This window comes from Pseudopipra pipra, unplaced genomic scaffold, assembly GCF_036250125.1.
Source record: "Pseudopipra pipra isolate bDixPip1 unplaced genomic scaffold, bDixPip1.hap1 HAP1_SCAFFOLD_54, whole genome shotgun sequence".
Classification (NCBI taxonomy): Eukaryota; Metazoa; Chordata; class Aves; order Passeriformes; family Pipridae; genus Pseudopipra; species Pseudopipra pipra.
The window spans coordinates 136,840-155,383 of record NW_026991024.1 but is presented as its reverse complement, the minus strand read 5'-3'; the positions used below and the strand labels follow the sequence as shown (position 1 = coordinate 155,383).

Below are 18,544 nucleotides of genomic sequence, written 5' to 3'. Positions count from 1 at the left end.
GGGCAGTTTCCAGGCTCCATCCCACTGCAAAAAGGATTAGCTCTTGTTACATCTCAACACTCGTTCCCCCTTTTTTCTTGACACTGGGCCATCAGGCCAGGGTCTCATTATTTAAAGCACAGTTTGACTCCTCAGTGACAACACCTGACAGCCTTGAATCCTAACACAGCTGAGACACAAACACAGATGGGAACTCTGAAGGATCCACTTTGTCCTGCTCACCAATCAAAAGGAGCTTTCTGAACTCAAGGGCCTTGTCCTGCAACTTTACCTGCTATCAATGTGACCCACCAGACCTGGAAAGGCCCTTCCCACTTCCCCTGCAGGGCTGGCAGTGCCACCACTGGACACGGCCCCAGTGGCTGGGCAGGAACGGAGGGGCTGGGGCGTCCAATCCATCGGCCCAGGCGGCACCAGGAGTTCCTGCAGTTCCTGAGGGGAGAGCCTCAAGCCAACAAAGGGTTAGGAACAGCATTTGAAACTTTAATATGTATATCACCTGGAAGATGAGGAGTTGGACAAGGCCTACTGGGGCAACAAGAACACACTCAAGGCTGTCTATTCAAAGGATCTACTAGCACTCAAAGCTATTACTACCCTTCTGTCAGGGGGAACTCAGGAAACTCTGTTTGCCAAGAGCCTCCAGGAGGATTTCCAGCTTTTGGGGCTCCCTTTTAACCATTTTTCCCATCCCTGTAGCTGGGACTGTCACCTGCCCTACAGGGGGAACAGCCCACAAAGTTCCCCATCAGGGATGCCATTAACTCAAAGTCCCTTCTCAGGGGGGTCACTGCACCCCTTGTCCCTTCTTTGCCCTCCCCACCAAAGATGCTTCCAACAGTTCTCAGACATCTGGCAGACCCAGAGCTCTCCTCAGGGAATGCTTCACCTCCTTAAAGGCTACCATTACACCATCTAGCCAAGGCAGCAAATGCTTACAGGCTGTTTGAGAAGTTGCCATAACAGTCTTACCACACATGCAGAGGGAGCAATCCAGAGTCCAGCCCGTCCCACCATTCCCAGCAAGGCAGTTCAGGGGCTGGCTGGGGCTCAGGGAGGAGTCACGGGGCTTCTCTTCTTCCTTCCCCCTGTCCAGATTTTCTCCTGCAAAAGCAAAGGTTTCTTGGCTTTCCTTGCTCAAGGAGATGCAGCCAAGGCCATCTTTGCCATCTAATACTGGAAACTACTCCAGGTTGTCATTTCAGGGGGTTCTCTCAGGTCCTGCACTAATCAATCCCCTTGGCCATTGGTTTCTTGGCAGGTTCTGGCATTCACCTTCTACAAGCAAACCAGGAGGAGCAAATTCAGCTGTTCCTGCAACCAATCCAAGCTGCCATTCTGATTTTAAAGGATACTGGCTTGGCCTTACCAGGAGAGATCCCACAGTAGGGGTAATACCTACAGGTTCTGCCCTCTTCCACTCTCCTGCAGTTCCACTGGCCACAGGAACAACTGCAGCTGCCACTTCAGTCGGGGCCTTGCTGCTGACAGGAGTTATTCCCTGCACAACAAGAGCTGCTGCTTGGACACATTGAGTTTCAGCAATTACAGTGTCAATAGCCCCAGTTTTCCATTTCATTTCTGCCTCAACTTTTCCAGTCCCTCTCTTCCTAGCAGAGGTTTGGCTGACTTTGGCAAACAGACAAACTGAGCAATCACCCAATGTTTTCCCAGTTTGATCCCTGTCACACCAATCACCTGAACAGTGCCAGTCCTTAATTCTCCCTCTCTTGGGTTAAGGACTGAGCAAGTTGGACCTGTGTCTGACCAGGACAGGTGCAAACCAAATGCTGGGGACTGGAACACACACCTGGCACTCCTGCAGCTCTCACAGTCACATTCCAGAGAAAACAGCCAATTGGACCCTCACTGCTCATTTCTGAATCCCAATCCCACACTTCTTTGGCACTTGGAGCACCACTTTTATCACCCAATTCCAGCCCATTAGAGAGCTCCATGTCTAGCAGGGACAGGGACCCCTGGGATACTCTCAGCAATGCCTGAATCCATGGCAGGGACCTTGCTTTGAGCTCCCCAGGGCCGGGCACCCCGAGGATCTCCCCGAATAATCCTTTCGGTGCGCGCTGGAGTCCTCGGGGTGCCCCAACCCGGGGGCACCAACAGCACTGTCCCTCCAGGGGCCCAATTTGGTCCCAAACTGCAGGGGGATCTTGCCTGTGTCCCAGACTGGTCCGGGGATCTGAGGCCCTTCCCGAGAAAATCTCGGTGCCGGCGTGAAGGGCCAGAGATCCCTTGGAGCCACGGGAGAGCAGGCACAGAGTCCCTCCTGGGGGGGCAATTTTCCTGCCTGAAATCAGCTCTTCAAAGAAGCCTCTAAGACTCAGCTGGTGAGTTTTAGAAGCCAGGCATTCCCTGCTTACAACACCCTGCCATGATCCCAGCCCCACGGGTGTCCTGGCAATCAGATCCCAAAGGGCACACACAGGTGTCTCCAATGCAGCTGATATGGCAGCATTTCAGCAGGGTTCATTTTGCTTCCCTGCATTCCTGTTCCACATTCAGGACAATCCCAACACTTATCACCATACACACCTACCCTTAGAAGGTTTCCAAGGAGCTTCACCGAGGGCCTTCCCAGGTCTGCTCTGTCTGGAGCCCTCCAAGTCCTCAGTGCCTGCCTGAGGAACCTCAACACAACTCACCTGCTTACACAGCAACTTGGTGCTGCTTGGCTCATGCCTCACTTGCCTTCTTCCTTCTTTCTTCACCTCCCTTGCTTGGTCCCTTTCAATCCCTTGGCTCAGCTCTGTGGAGTTTTCAGGCTACATCCCACTGCAAAAAGGATTAGCCCTTGTTACATCTCAACACTCAGATATCATTCCCCCTTTTTTCTTGACACTGGGCCATCAGGCCAGGGTCTCATTATTTAAAGCACAGTTTGACTCCTCAGTGACAACACCTGACAGCCCTGAATCCTAACACAGGCTGAGACACAAACACGGATGGGAACTCTGAAGGATCCACTTTATTCTGCTCACCAGTCAAAAGGAGCTTTCTGAACTCAAGGGCCTTGTTCTGCAACTTTACTGCTGTAAATGTGACCCACCAGACCTGCAAAGGCCCTTCCCACTTCCCCTGCAGGGCTGGCAGTGCCACCACTGGACACGGCCCCAGTGGCTGGGCAGGAACGGAGGGGCTGGGGCGTCCAATCCATCGGCCCAGGCGGCACCAGGAGTTCCTGCAGTTCCTGAGTGGAGAGCTTCAAGACAACAAAGGATTAGGAAGAGCATTTGAAACTTTAATATGTATATCACCTGGAAGATGAGGAGTTGGACAAGGCCTACTGGGGCAACAAGGACACACTCAAGGCTGTCTATTCAAAGGATCTACTAGCACTCAAAGCTATTACTACCCTTCTGTCAGGGGGAACTCAGGAAACTCTGTTTGCCAAGAGCCTCCAGGAGGATTTCCAGCTTTTGGGGCTCCCTTTTAACCATTTTTCCCATCCCTGTAGCTGGGACTGTCACCTGCCCTACAGGGGGAACAGCCCACAAAGTTCCCCATCAGGGATGCCATTAACTCAAAGTCCCTTCTCAGGGGGGTCACTGCACCCCTTGTCCCTTCTTTGCCCTCCCCACCAAAGATGCTTCCAACAGTTCTCAGACATCTGGCAGACCCAGAGCTCTCCTCAGGGAATGCTTCACCTCCTTAAAGGCTACCATTACACCATCTAGCCAAGGCAGCAAATGCTTACAGGCTGTTTGAGAAGTTGCCATAACAGTCTTACCACACATGCAGAGGGAGCAATCCAGAGTCCAGCCTGTCCCACCATTCCCAGCAAGGCAGTTCAGGGGCTGGCTGGGGCTCAGGGAGGAGTCACGGGGCTTCTCTTCTTCCTTCCCCCTGTCCAGATTTTCTCCTGCAAAAGCAAAGGTTTCTTGGCTTTCCTTGCTCAAGGAGATGCAGCCAAGGCCATCTTTGCCATCTAATACTGGAAACTACTCCAGGTTGTCATTTCAGGGGGTTCTCTCAGGTCCTGCACTAATCAATCCCCTTGGCCATTGGTTTCTTGGCAGGTTCTGGCATTCACCTTCTACAAGCAAACCAGGAGGAGCAAATTCAGCTGTTCCTGCAACCAATCCAAGCTGCCATTCTGATTTTAAAGGATACTGGCTTGGCCTTACCAGGAGAGATCCCACAGTAGGGGTAATACCTACAGGTTCTGCCCTCTTCCACTCTCCTGCAGTTCCACTGGCCCACACCACAGGAACAACTGCAGCTGCCACTTCAGTCGGGACCTTGCTGCTGACAGGAGTTATTCCCTGCACAACAAGAGCTGCTGCTTGGACACATTTAGTTTCAGCAATTACAGTGTCAATAGCCCCAGTTTTCCATTTCATTTCTGCCTCAACTTTTCCAGTCCCTCTCTTCCTAGCAGAGGTTTGGCTGACTTTGGCAAACAGACAAACTGAGGAATTACCCAATGTTTTCCCAGTTTGACCCCTGTCACACCAATCACCTTAACACTGCCAGTCCTTCATTCTCCCTCTCTTGGGTTAAGGACTGAGCAAGTTGGACCTGTGTCTGACCAGGACAGGTGCAAACCAAATGCTGGGGACTGGAACACACACCTGGCACTCCTGCAGCTCTCACAGTCACATTCCAGAGAAAACAGCCAATTGGACCCTCACTGCTCATTTCTTAATCCCAATCCCACACTTCTTTGGCACTTGGAGTACCACTTTTATCACCCAATTACAGCCCAGTAGAGAGCTCCATGTCTAGCAGGGACAGGGACCCCTGGGATACTCTCAGCAATGCCTGAATCCATGGCAGGGACCTTGCTTTGAGCTCCCCAGGGCCGGGCACCCCGAGGATCTCCCCGAATAATCCTTTCGGTGCGCGCTGGAGTCCTCGGGGTGCCCCAACCCGGGGGGCACCAACAGCACTGTCCCTCCAGGGGGCCCAATTTGGTCCTAAACTGCAGCGGGATCTTGCCTGTGTCCCAGACTGGTCTGGGGATCTGAGGCCCTTCCCGAGAAAATCTCGGTGCCGGCGTGAAGGGCCAGAGATCCCTTGGAGCCACGGGAGAGCAGGCACAGAGTCCCTCCTGGGGGGGCAATTTTCCTGCCTGAAATCAGCTCTTCAAAGAAGCCTCTAAGACTCAGCTGGTGAGTTTAAGAAGCCAGGCATTCCTTGCTAACAACACCCTGCCATGATCCCAGCCCCACGGGGGTCCTGGCAATCAGATCCCAAAGGGCACATGGAGGGGTCTCCACTGCAGCTGATGGGAGGGGTCAGCATTACAGGAGGGTTCATTTTGCTTCCCTGCATTCCTGTTCCACATTCAGGACAATCCCAACACTTATCACCATACACACCTACCCTTAGAAGGTTTCCAAGGAGCTTCACCAAGGGCCTTCCCAGGTCTGCTCTGTCTGGAGCCCTCCAAGTCCTCAGTGCCTGCCTGAGGAACCTCAACACAACTCACCTGCTTACACAGCAACTTGGTGCTGCTTGCCTGCTGCCTCACTTGCCTTCTTCCTTCACCTCCCTTGCTTGGTCCCTTTCAATCCCTGGGCTCAGCTCTGGGCAGTTTCCAGGCTCCATCCCACTGCAAAAAGGATTAGCCCTTGTTACATCTCAACACTCAGATATCATTCCCCCTCTCTTCTTAACACTGGGCCATCAGGCCAGGGTCTCATTATTTAAAGCACAGTTTGACTCCTCAGTGACAACACCTGACAGCCCCGAATCCTAACACAGGCTGAGACACAAACACAGATGGGAATTCTTAACGATCCACTTTGTTCTGCTCACCAATCCAAAGGAGCTTTCTGAACTGAAGGACCTTGTTCTGCAACTTTACCTGCTATCAGTGTGACCCACCAGACCTGGAAAGGCCCTTCCCACTTCACCTGCAGGGCTGGCAGTGCCACCACTGGACACGGCCCCAGGGGCTGGGCAGGAACGGAGGGGCTGGGGCGTCCAGTCCATCGGCCCAGGCAGCACCAGGAGTTCCTGCAGTTCCTGAGGAGAGAGCTTCAAGCCACCAAAGGATTAGGAAGAGCATTTGAAACTTTAATAGCTATATCCCCTGGAAGATGGGGAGGTGGACAAGGCCCACTGGTGCAACAAGGACACACTCAAGGCTACCTATTAAAAGGTAATAGGCCAGAGATCCCTTGGAGCCACTGGAGAGCAGGCACAGAGTCCCTCCTGGGGGCCAATTCTGCTGCCTGAAATCAGCTTTTCAAAGAGGCCTCTAAGACTCAGCTGTGAGTTTTAGAAGCCAGGCATTCCTATACACTGTGAGATATTTTAAGGCTTATCTGACTGAAAAACATAAAGCTTTTATCATGGACACCTGACCTCCCACAGACAGTTCCTTTCCCCTTTCAATACAAAATTTTTTTCATGGAATCACTCAATAGGAAGTGCCCAGGAACCCCAGACTGTGCTTTTCAGAACAGAAAATAAACAGAAGAAAGGAGTTTTGCACAAGTGTAACATACTCCAGAACAGACCTGACTTAATTTTACCCTTTGTGTTCAAATATTTCACAGAAAAGCTCCAGCAGGAGAATTGGCACATTCCCAGGAGTATCCTGGAAGTCCCTTCCGCAAGGGCTGTAGGAAAATCGCAGTTGTACGAGTCCCTTGTGCCTGCAGATGCCTGGGGATCCTCTCCATCCACCTCGTGCTCTCCCAACAGCAGAAAGGGTGCTGAGATAGGAGGAAGGAAACCTTTAGCATAAAGCTGGGGACGAATCTAAAGCTTCCTTTCCTGGGGAGCTTTGTGAAGTCTGCAGATGAGAAAGGGAAACTTTGCATCTCCTTTGGTGCAGGTGTCAACAGAGGCTGAGACTTTTTGCCTTTTTCAGACAACTGTGCCCTTTTTGGCTCCCTGGCAGCTCCAATGGCACCAGAACCCCCTTCCTGCACACCCACGGCTGTCACACACAGGCACCCACACACCTTTGCTCCAGCCCACACGGGGCCAACATTTCCTCACCCTGGACATCCCAAGGGCAGTATTTTTGCTAGAGAGCACAGCAACCCCCCAGTCCTTGCAAACTGCCTCCCTGCAAAACAGGAATCATTTTTCCTGGTCACTTCCCCCACAGTCAAGGTCTTTTCAAACTGCTGTCGTGCCACCAAACCTGCTCAGGGTCCCTCCCAGCTTCTGCCTGTCCTTGCATTTAAAGGCACGGGCACATTCTACCTTCCAACAGCAAACCCAGCTCCTCCCTGGCAGGATAAGCCCTGCTCTTACCTGGACAGACTCCCGGGCTCGGCACAGCTGTGGCTCATGGAGCAGCTTCCCAAGGCCCTTCTCTCTCCCCGCAGGAAGCACAACTCGCCTCCGCCCCAGGGGAAACCACGAGCGAGGCTGCAAATGGACACAGAACGAGTAAAAAGCATTAACGCAGCACAAAAAAACCAAGTTAAAGCAGTCTTTGCCTCATAACCCTGCACGGGGAAAGGGTTTGGAATTCCAAAGCAAAACCCGAGACACCCAGAGCACCAGCCCCGCAGCCCGGCCACGGCTCCCCCCGGGGTCACCCGGCAGGTAAGGAGCTTACCTGGTCCCCGCTGCCCAGCACAAGGCGCCCCTAAACGCCCCCCGGCTGCCCCGGTCCATAACCCATTGGCCAAGGCGCTCTCCCCTCCGCAGCCCGGGCAGCAGCGGGGCCGCGCCCTCAGCCCTCACACACAACCGCCCGCACCTGCCCCGCCGGCCCTTTATACCGCGGGCCGGCAGCGCTGCCCAATCAGCACTCGAGCGCCTCCGCCCAATCCCAGCCCGCCTGGCCCTGCGGCCCCGCCCCGCCCGCTCAGCCCGGCCCCGCCCCTCGTTCCCTCAGCGCTGCTCCCGCCGCCGCCGCAGCCCCGGCGGGCGCTGCTGGGGCCGGGGAAGGGCGGTGGGAGCTCCGCGGTCACGGCCCGGCCGGGAGCTCTCCCGGGACAAGGGGAGCGAGGCGGGCAGCGGGGACGGCGGCGTTCTTGGGGGCGGGCAGGGCGGGGCCGAGCGGCGGGGCCGGCGAGAGCCGGGGGGCGGGCCTGGGCGGGTCGAGGGGCGGGCCCGGCGCGATCCCGCGGCGCTTCGCTCTGGGCTCTGGGGCTGTTCCGGGCTGGTTTTGGGTGCGGGTTTGGGGCACTGCGCACACCCTGCCCTGGTCACAGCCCCGCCCCAGCTCCCTGCACTGCCCGCACCCCTTGCTCAGCTCCGCGGGGATTTGTGCCTCCTCCGAAGGTGGCAAATGTCTGCAAAGCCAGTCGGGAAGCCAGAGAGCTGCAGCCCCCGGGCCCCGCCGCGGCTTCCCCGCCCTCCCCCGGCCCCTCCCGCCCGTCCCGCCCCGCAGCGCCGCTCCCGCTGCCGCCCTCGAACCCAAGGAACGAACCCCGTGCCCCCGGCACAGGCCGGTCCCTCCCCGGCAGCCTCGGCAGCGCCGGGAGCGGCCGCAGCCCCCAACGCCGGGCGGGGCGCGCCGGGAGGGGCCGCGCGGGGCGGGGGCGGGTCCCGCGGCTGCGACCCCGCGGGGAAGGGACCCCCGGGCCGGCCCCGTCCGGCCCCGCCGCTGGCCCTGCTCGGCCACCGCCCCTCGCCCACAGTTTTAACATTAGAGAGCCAAGTTTAATCCCGAGCGCTGCAAGCTCCCACGTGCAGGGCATTTCCATAGACTTGTTATTTTTCTCTTTTTAATGACCACGTTGCTAAAGTCAGGGAAATACAATCAACATTCCCTAAACACCATCACTTCTACATCCACCTGTGATCAGGGGCCGATGGGCAGCAGCCTGCCCTGGACGGGCTGCAGGGATGCTGTGAAGGCCACTGTTCCCCAGGTTTGAAGGACTCTGGCCATGATCCCCGGCCCGTGGGCAGAGAGCCCAGAGCCAAGGGGAACTCCAGCCAGCTGCAGGCAGATGTTACTCCGTCCCCATGCCGGGGGTGGGGACGAAGGTGCCCTTCCCCGTTCGGAAGTGGAAGTCGTCCCCTGTGCAGAGCCTGCTCTGATCCTCGGCCTCGTGGGAGCCAATTCCCTTGTCCCAGCCCACTTCCTGCAGAGAAGAAAGGGAAAGATTGCACATAAGGGAGACATTCTTCCCTGGGAGGGTGGGGAGGTGGCCTGGCACAGAGAAGCTGTGGCTGCCCCATCCCTGCAAGTGGCCAAGGCCAGGCTGGATGTCTATTAGAAGGTGTCCCTGCCTGTGGCAGGGGATGGAAGGAGATGATCCCTGAGATCCTTTCCAACCCAAACCACTCCAGGAGCCCCGGATGATTCCACGCTCTCTCTCTGCATTTATTTGGCATCATTTCCTCTCAAAAACAACATCTCCGATTTAGTTGATTGCTAAAGCCATCATTTTAAAATCTTCCCAGGAATCAAAAGGGACCGGAAAACATGCAGAAATCATTCCTGCACCCACCAAATCATTAGGAATTGGAACCCGATTCCCTCATCTCTCTCCTTGTTTTTCTTGGCTGGAAAACCTGATGATCCCCACTGGCTATTTTTAGGCTGCTTTTCTTCCACAGCTCCTTTCTCCCGGCTGAAACCTCCTGGCACATTCAGGGCTTCTCTGGAGGGAAGCCCCTCTGAGGTATTTCCTCTCGTGGCAATTCTGTGGGATGAAGAATTAAAAAAAGCACGTCAAGAGCTCCTTCTACCCCCTTCCTTCGCAAACACCCTCCCAGTTTGTCCTTGGCAGCTCCATCCCCCCGGCACCCGCACCTGACGCTTCGGCTCCGCTGGGAAAGGGACAGCAAGTGCACAAGCAAGTTCAGTGCTGGGCAGGGGCTCCCTGGGGAACGGCACTTCAGTGCTTTAGTCCATGGCCTTTCCTGCTGCCCTCCCTCCCGGAGGCAGAGGATGACCCGGCCCTTGTTTCTCCCACGCTCGCAGACCCAGGTCCTGCTCTTTTGGCCCCACTTTTCTTAGCAGACCCGGCCTCATTTTCCAGGGTCCCCAGGAAACTTCTGCACTTGACCCATTGCTAAGTGCAGAGCACAGGGCAAGGGAAGGACAAATTTCTCAGCACCCACCCCCTGGAACTTTCCTTCTCCGCAGCACGCTCCCGTTCCCGCTGTCTCTGGAGGTGCCCGCACGAGTCCTCCTTGTCCCAGCTCTGCCAAACTGACACACGCACAGGAGAAATAACAGGTCTTACTTGCACAATTCCCGACCCGAACCCTTGCCTGTCCTGCCCAGAGCTGAGGGAAATCTGACAGAATATTAATAAACCCCCTTTGTTAAGAACACTCATCAGCCCGGTCCTTCAGGCTTTGCAGCAGTTTGTAGGGAACAGACCCAAATCCCAGTCCTACCTCTAAATTTCTAACAGCTTTCCTTAGAGAGATTCTGGACAGTAACACATACAACGGAAAGAAAAGACTGCACAAGGAGTAACAGAAGGTTTGCACGAAGAACAGAGGTTCCTGTTCTCCCTCATCAGGCTGGAACTGTAGGACCCACTCTTTGCCACCAAGAGACCAAAGCATTGTCATTAAGACTTAAACCTCTCCCCCACAGGTGTTTCTCAGAGAACTGGGTGGGCCAGCAAGGAGCTACTCCCATGTGCCTGCAGTGCTTTGGGGAGGGGCAAGACAACCTCCCACTTCTGCTTGGAAGAGAATGAAAAGTCATTCCCCTTCTCTCTCTCTGACCCAGCACCAAAGCAGTCCTGTAGGACAACATCGGACTAGGCCTGATTCAACTGGGAAAGAAAAAAACCCTAAACAAACAAACAAAATCACCCCGAATTTCAAGGTAAAAATACACTGCCTCCTGAACAGGAGCACACAAAATACACTGAAGCCAAACAGAAAATGACAAACCAGAAAAAAAAAAAGAGCCAAACGAAATGCTCTGCTTGCCTTGGTACGCTCTCTGCTTGATCATTCCAAAGGAGATTCTCCACAGATCAGAAACAATTACCAATCATTTTTCCTCTGTAACAGTTAATGAAGGACTTGGGTTTCTGTTGAGGGGCTGGACATGTCCAGTGAGGGTTCAGGGTCTGGTGGGTTGTTTATGGCAGATCCTGACCGGCCCAGGCCAAACCCAACCACCCCCATTGCTGCTCCATCCCACATGGAGAATATTGATACTGTCTAGAAATACTCCCCTTCCCTGCTACTCCATCCTTCCTTACACATCCGTGGAGCAGGTTTTCTCCACCCTTTGTTCCCAGCAACAGCTCTCCAGCCCTAATCCCAGCTCCCACAGACACAAACTAAACACACCTAAGGCGATGGTTCCATCAGCACCTGGAATTCCAAGCTCCCCATTCTCTGGAATGCTCATCCCAACACTCACAGCAATCTCACCTCAGCCCACAGGCTCTCTGTCCTCACAGGGAAACACAGCCTGCTCTGGCACCATGTTTCCTCTCACTCCTGGTCTCCTGCAACCCCCAGGGAAATCCAATCCCTCAGACCCTGCATCCCTGGACACGAGGGGAACTGGAGTTTGACCCGGATCCCAGCGCTCTGGACAAGTGTGTTCCCAGGAGCACAGGCCTGTGGCTCCATCCAGCCCATCCATCCCTCCTTTCCCCCCAGGGAGTCCCAAACCCTCCCCCAGCTCCCCTGCGTCTGTCCCCCGGCCCAGCCCAGCTCCAGGCTCTCCCCCAGCGCTGTGTCAGCTCCAGACCTGGCAGAGCTGCAAACACCCCCCAGCTTGGCCCCCCCGGGCTCCTGAACCCCCAAGCCAAGGCTCGGGCTCAGCAACAGGGACCAACCTGCCCCACTCAGCACAGCCCAACCCCACAGCTCGGGGACCCCACGCTCACCCGGCCCTTTGCCCCCAGTGGAAGGGATGGGACCTGCAGCATCCAACCGGGGATGAGAGTGGAAGGTGCCCCTGCCCACGGAAGACAGGGTGGCCTTTGAAGGTCCCCTTCAAACCAAATCGCTCTCTCATTCCCCTCCAAAATAACTCCCAAAGAGACACAGCAACCAAAGCAGAGGGACTGCACTCCCAGCTTTTCTTACCTGCAGGCATACAGCACGTTGGACATAAAAGCCACAGGGTTAGTCCTGCCAGAGGTGACCGGCACAGTGTCCACGGCGACCAAAGGGAAAGAGGCAGCCTGGGAACACAGAGTAAAAGGCACTTTAATTAGGAGTACACTGAGCAATAGCCAGGTCATTCACACAGCTTCACTCTCCAGTCACACAAAAAGCACTCACCGAGGTCTCAGTTAGGATGGTTCCTGACGCTGACCGGGTGAACACCTCCCTGCAAGCCCGCTCCGCTCCTGCCAGGCACTGGGGCTCACCCCCAGGGGGGCTCTGCCAGCACCCAGTGGAAATTAAAATTACAGCCTGGGCAGGAAATTCAAATTACAGGCTGGCAGGACCGCTCCTGGCCAAGGCCACCGGTCCGTGCAAGTCAGACCACTGATCACCTGGGGCTGGGGACTTTCGGGGCCATACTTCCAGCTTTTATTCTCCAGAGACTCCAGTTCTTCCTGGCACCCCTTGCTTCAGTCTTCCCCTGCTGCAAGAGGTCACTTTGTCTTTCGAGGGGACAGATTGCCAAAGCCCGGCCGGTCCATTCCCACGAGGAAAGAAAGGTAGCTTTGTCTCGGACAGGATGCTGAGGGGGGAGACACAAAATAAAAGTTTAATTTAAAACAACTGCCGAGAACAGAAAGCAATTCAAACATAAGGCAGACGAGGCTCGTGCAAAACCCATTTGACTTCAAAGGAGAATTATTTCCCTCTGCACCTAACAGAATGGCATTTTCCCCCAGGTCCTGCTTCCCATCCTCGAACAAAACACGCTGACAACATTTTTCACCATGCCAGTGGAGAGCTATTAGAGCACACTGCACAGGGAAGCCGAGGCTGCCCCTGGATCCCTGCAAGTGTTCCAGGCCAGGCTGGATGGGACCTGCAGCATACAGCCGGGGATGAGAGTGGAAGGTGCCCCTGCCCACGGAAGACAGGGTGGCCTTTGAAGGTCCCCTTCAAACCAAATTTCCCCTCCAAAATAACTCCCAAAGAGACACAGCAACCAAAGCAGAGGGACTGCACTCCCAGCTTTTCTTACCTGCAGGCATACAGCACGTTGGACATAAAAGCCACAGGGTTAGTCCTGCCAGAGGTGTCCGGCACACACACGGCGACCGAAGGGAAAGAGGCAGCCTGGGAACACGGAGTAAAAGGCACTTTAATTAGGAGTACACTGAGCAATAGCCAGGTCATTCACACAGCTTCACTGTCCAGTCACACAAAAAGCACTCACCGAGGCCTCAGTTAGGATGGTTCCTGACGCTGACCGGGTGAACACCTCCCCGCAAGCCCGCTCCGCTCCTGCCAGGCACTGGGGCTCACCCCCAGGGGGGCTTTGCCAGCACCCAGTGGAAATTAAAATTACAGCCTGGGCAAAGGTGCTTCCCGCAGGACCGCTCCTGGCCAAGGCCACCGCTCCGTGCAAGTCAGACCACTGACCACCCGGGGCTGGGGACTTTCGGGGCCATACTTCCAGCTTTTATTCTCCAGGGACTCCAGTTCTTCCTGGCACCCCTTGCTTCAGTCTTCCCCTGCTGCAAGAGGTCACTTTGTCTTTCGAGGGGACAGATTGCCAAAGCCCGGCCGGTCCATTCCCACGAGGAAAGAAAGGTAGCTTTGTCTCGGACAGGATGCTGAGGGGGGAGACACAAAATAAAAGTTTAATTTAAAACAACTGCCGAGAACAGAAAGCAATTCAAACATAAGGCAGACGAGGCTCGTGCAAAACCCAGTACATTTGACTTCAAAGGAGAATTATTTCCGTCTGCAACTCAGAGAACGCAATTTTCATCCCGGTCCTGCTTCCCATCCTCGAACAAAACACACTGACAAAATTTTTCACCATGCCAGTGGAGAGCTATTAGAGCACACTGCACAGGGAAGCTGAGCCTGCCCCTGGATCCCTGCAAGTGTTCCAGGCCAGGCTGGATGGGACCTGCAGCATCCAACCAGGGATGAGAGTGGAAGGTGCCCCTGCCCACGCAAGACAGGGTGGCCTTTGAAGGTCCCCTTCAAACCAAATCGCTCTCTCATTCCCCTCCGAAACAACTCCCAAAGAGACACAGCAATCAAAGCAGAGGGACTGCACTCCCAGCTTTTCTTACCTGCAGGTTCACAGCACAGCACGCTGGACGTAAAAGCCACGGTAGTTAGTCCTGCCAGAGGCGTCCGGCACAGTGTCCACGGCGACCGAAGGAAAAGAGGCAGCCTGGGAACACGGAGTAAAAGACACTGTCGTTAGGAGTACACCGAGCAACAGCCGGGTCATTCCCACAGGCAGCTTCGCTGTGCAGTCCCACAAAAAGCTCCGACTCCGGATTGAAGCTCGGAGAAGCCCGGCAGTGCCAAAACACTCCAGCTCTCCGCTTCCCAGCCCGCCCCGACCGCCGGGCGCCGCCTCGCAGTCGCCGCCTGGCGGACACGGCCGGGAACGGCACTGCAGCCGCGCGGCCCCCCCCTTGCGAGACCCGCGGCGCCTTTCGCGAGGACGGGCCTTTCTTCCCTAAAACCTGCCCTTCCCTAGGAAAAGCTGGGCAATTCACAGAGTTGCTGGTTTTATCCCGGCTTCCCAAAGGACTTCTCTCTCCCGGCGGCGGCGGCAGCGGCAGCAGCAACGCTCCCCGCGAAGCCCTGACCGAGGCTGGGAATTGACACACAACAAGCCAAGAGCATGAACTCGGCCCCAAAACACTCCCCAGCAGACCAATTTACAGTCCCCTTTGCCTCCTCCCCCCCGCGCAGGCCCAGGCTTTGGGATTCCAAGGCAAACCCCGAGAGGCCCAGAGAGCAGCAGCCCCTCAGCCCCAGCACGGCCTCCCCCGGGCTCCCCCGGCCGGGAACCGGCCTAGCCAGCCCCTGCTGTGCAGCACAGCAGGCGGGGGGATGACTTTTGGGACCCCTCCCTGGCCGCTGCAGAGCAATGCAGGCATCGGGGCCAAGTCCTGCCCGGCCCCCGGGCACTGCAGACAGTTCAGCCCCAGCAGCAGCAGCAGCAGCAGCAGCAGCAGCGGGCTGTTCTGCCTCTTGCTCCCCTCTCATTTGGACCCCAACGGTGAGGAAGAAGCCCCGGGCACAATCGGCACCGAGCAGCAAGGCCTGGGCTCGCCAGAGGCCCGGGCCTGCCTACTCCAGGCTCTGGGCTTTCTTTGCTTTCTTCCGCCGTAATTCTCCTGCCCCGGCAAGCGTTAAAAGACACACTGCCCGGGGAGACGTGCCCCGAAACAGCCATCAGTTCCAAGGCCAGAAAATCTCAGGGCCACACTTCGAAACCCTGCCGCGAGGCCCCCGGAGAAGCCAAGGGGAGCTGGGATTCCCTGCAGTCCCAGGGAAGCGAGGGGAAGGTGGCAAAGGGGCAGAGAGCAAACCCCCCCCCCCCCAGCTGCTTCTCCCTGCAACCCCTCCGGCAGGCGCAGCTGCCCTGGGATTTCATGCCCCTTGTGTCTCTTGCGAGCTCAACGAGCGAACAAAGGGGTCCTGCAAGATCCGCTTCCTCTGTCCCTGAGGCGGCACAGACCCTCCCCGCGGGGGGGGTGCGATGCCAGGGCACATCCGAGCCCGGCCCTGCCGCCTGCCGCTCTCGCCGCCCCTTCTCCTGGCGGCGGCACGCAGGTGCGAGTGTCTCCGCAGAGGCGAGAAACCTGCCTGTCGCTTCCCCTGCCTGCAGGCCCCGCTGGCCGCGGGAGAGGCAGAAGAGCGGCCGCCGCCCCCCCGCCGGGCCCCCGCTTACCCCGGCGACGATCTCCTGCAGAGCCCGACGTCGGATCCGCCGCCGTGGGTCGCTTCCGGGGGGGGGAGGCGGCGGCGCAGCCCCGACAGCATCTCCGGGGCACGGCGGGAGCGGAGCGGAGCGGAGCGGAGCGGAGCGGGGCGGGCGGGCGGGAGGGCGGCGACCACCTGGGATCCTGCGCCTGCGCGGCGCGCCGCGTCGCCGAGAGGGGGCTGCCGGCGCCGGTGCCTGCCGCCGCCCGCGAACCCGCCGCCCGCGCCCGGCGCCGCCGAGCGCCCCGCCCCGTCCCCACAGCGGGAAGCGGCGCGGCGAGACGGCGCTGCGGGCGCGGGGCGGGGGTCCGGGGCGGAGCGGAGGTCAGGCACCAGGAAAAACGCCTCTCTGAGGCGAGGGGGCCTCTCGCCGCCATCTTGAGTGTGGCCGGGCTAAGTTCCGGTCCTGGCGGCGCCCTCTTGAGTGTGGCCTCGGGGCGACTTCCGGGCCGGGGCCGCCATCTTTGTGTACGGCCTTGGAGGACTTCCGGTCATGGCGCCGCCATCTTTGTGTACGGCCTCGCAGCACTTCCGGTCCGGGTGGTGCGCCCTCCAAAACAGCCCGGTCGCTCTCTACTTCCGGTGCCCCGCTTTACCCGGACAACGACCCTCGCTAATTTCTGCGCTTTCGCCCCAAAAATCTTCACGTTATTCCCCCCGCGCACACCCCGGGAGAGACGGGAGACCGCAGCTCCCGCCGTGCCGCCGGAGCCGGCCCTCAAGTCGAGCGGGGAGCGCTGCAGCGGCACAGGAGCCACTGCGCATGCGTCGCCGCTTGCCCTCGCCCGCCCGCCCTCACTTACCTCGTGATCGCCGGCGTCTCGCTTACGACTGCGCAGGCGCCGCCGTCGCCACCTTGCCTGCCCCCCCCACACCGCCCGCCTTCGCTCGCTCTCGCTGCGCGCGCCTCGCCCGCTTTGCCCCGGCCCCTCCCTCACATTTCGCGGCACCCCCCCCGCTGCCTTTTCGGCTCCCCGCCCTTCCCCCGACCACCTTTTCGGGTCCCCTTCTCATACTTTAGGGGGGACCCCCAAGTCACGGGGCGGACGGCGGGGCGGGGCGGGGCGGGGCGAGGCGGGGAGTAAACCCCGGGGTGCCCAAGAAGCCCTGGTTTTCCCTTTCATTTCACTTGGCATTTTATTAGGGCCTTTTTACTTTGCTCGCTTTGATTTTTTTTCCTTACTTTTCTTTTGTATTTTAGATTTCCTTCTTTATTGCCTAATTTTTGTTCTCTTTAGTTTTCATTTTCTTTTCTTTCTCCTTTGCTTTTATTTTTTTTAGTTCTTAGTCCTCCAGAGAGCAACAAAGAACACTGAAGCTCCTCTGGGACAGACAAAGGCCCCCCTACCCTTCCCTTAGACACAACGCCTGCCAGGAGGGCCCCGCAAGCCCGCTCCGCTCCTGCCAGGCACTGGGGCTCACCCCCAGGGGGGCTTTGCCAGCACCCAGTGGAAATTAAAATTACAGCCTGGGCAGGAAATTAAAAGTACAGGCCGGCAGGACCGCTCCTGGCCAAGGCCACCGGTCCGTGCAAGTCAGACCACTGACCACCCGGGGCTGGGGACTTTCGGGGGCACGCTTCCAGCTTTTATTCTCCAGAGACTCCAGTTCTTCCTGGCACCCCTTGCCAGAAAGTCTTCCCCCCCCCCATTCACGGAAATCACCACAAAAACTGACCCAGAACTCACCAAAATCTCCCCAAAAATGACCCAAAACTGACCCAAATCATCACTGAAAATGGCCAGAAACTGAGCCAAATTTCCCTCAAAAATAACCAGAAACTGACAAAAAGTAACCCCAAAAAATGACCAGAAATTCACCCAAATCAACCCAAAAAGTGACCCAAAACTGAAAAAAATTAACCCTCAAAAATGACCAGAAACTGACCCAAATCACCACAAAAAATGACCAGAAACTGACACAAAATGACTCCAAAAAATGACCCAGAACTCACCCATATCTCTCCAATGACCAGAAACTGACTAAAATCTCCCAAAAAATGACCACAAACTGACCAAAATCACCCCAAAAAAGGACGAGAAACTCACCCAAATCACCCCAAAACTTTATCCAAAAGTCACCCAAATCATCCCAGAAACTGAAAAAAAATGACCAAAATCTCCCCAAAAATACTCAAAAACTGACCAAAATCTCCCCAAAAATTGACCCAAAACACCCAAATCACCCCCAAAAATGACGAGAAACTGACCAAAATCTCCCCAAAAACTGACTCAAATTACCCCCAAAACTGATGCAATTCACCCCAAAAATTGATCCACAACTGACCCGAAACTGGCCCAAATCACCCCAAAAACTAACTCCAAATTGGCCCAAAATCTGAGCCAAAAAATGCAAAAAAAAACCCCCAAAACTGACCCAAAATGACACAGAATCACCCTAAAAACTTACCAGAAACTGACCCAAAATCACCCCCAAAAATGACCCAAAACTCACTCAAATCTCCCCTGAAAATGACCCAAAACTGACACAAATCTCCCCAAAAAATGACTCAGAACTCACCCAAATCTCCTCAAAAAATGACCAGAAACTGACGCAAAATTACCCCCAAAAATGACCCAGAACTCACCCGAATCTCCCAAAAACTGTCCCAAAAGTCAGCCAAATCTCCCTAAAAAATGTCCAGAAACTGACTCAAATCTCCCCAAAAAAAGGTCAAAAATTCACACAAATCTCGCCAAAAAATGACCCAAAACTCACCCAAAATTACCTCTCAAAAACGACCCAAAAATGACCCAGAATTACCCCCCAAAATGACCCAGAACTCACCGAAATCTCCCAA

At 56.3% G+C, this 18,544-nt stretch overlaps 2 long non-coding RNA genes across 3 annotated transcripts in view; both read right to left on the bottom strand.

The window, feature by feature from the left end:
* LOC135408630 (uncharacterized) overlaps positions 1-18,544 on the bottom strand; it is a 154,986-nt gene that overhangs the window by 5,240 nt on the left and 131,202 nt on the right. The window contains exons 14-16 of the long non-coding RNA XR_010427729.1: positions 3,954-5,575; positions 3,749-3,880; positions 2,664-2,793 (exon numbers count right to left, since the gene is read on the bottom strand). This is a non-coding gene — a long non-coding RNA (uncharacterized LOC135408630). The remainder of the gene's footprint in view (positions 1-2,663; positions 2,794-3,748; positions 3,881-3,953; positions 5,576-18,544) is intronic.
* LOC135408633 (uncharacterized) lies at positions 6,573-9,621 on the bottom strand. Of its 2 annotated transcripts, none has more exons than XR_010427734.1 (4): positions 9,396-9,621; positions 7,713-9,026; positions 7,237-7,353; positions 6,573-6,766 (listed from the first exon to the last, which is right to left on the bottom strand). It is a non-coding gene; the product is annotated as an uncharacterized LOC135408633 (long non-coding RNA). The 2 variants fall into 2 exon arrangements; XR_010427733.1 differs by having other exon boundaries at positions 6,573-6,686.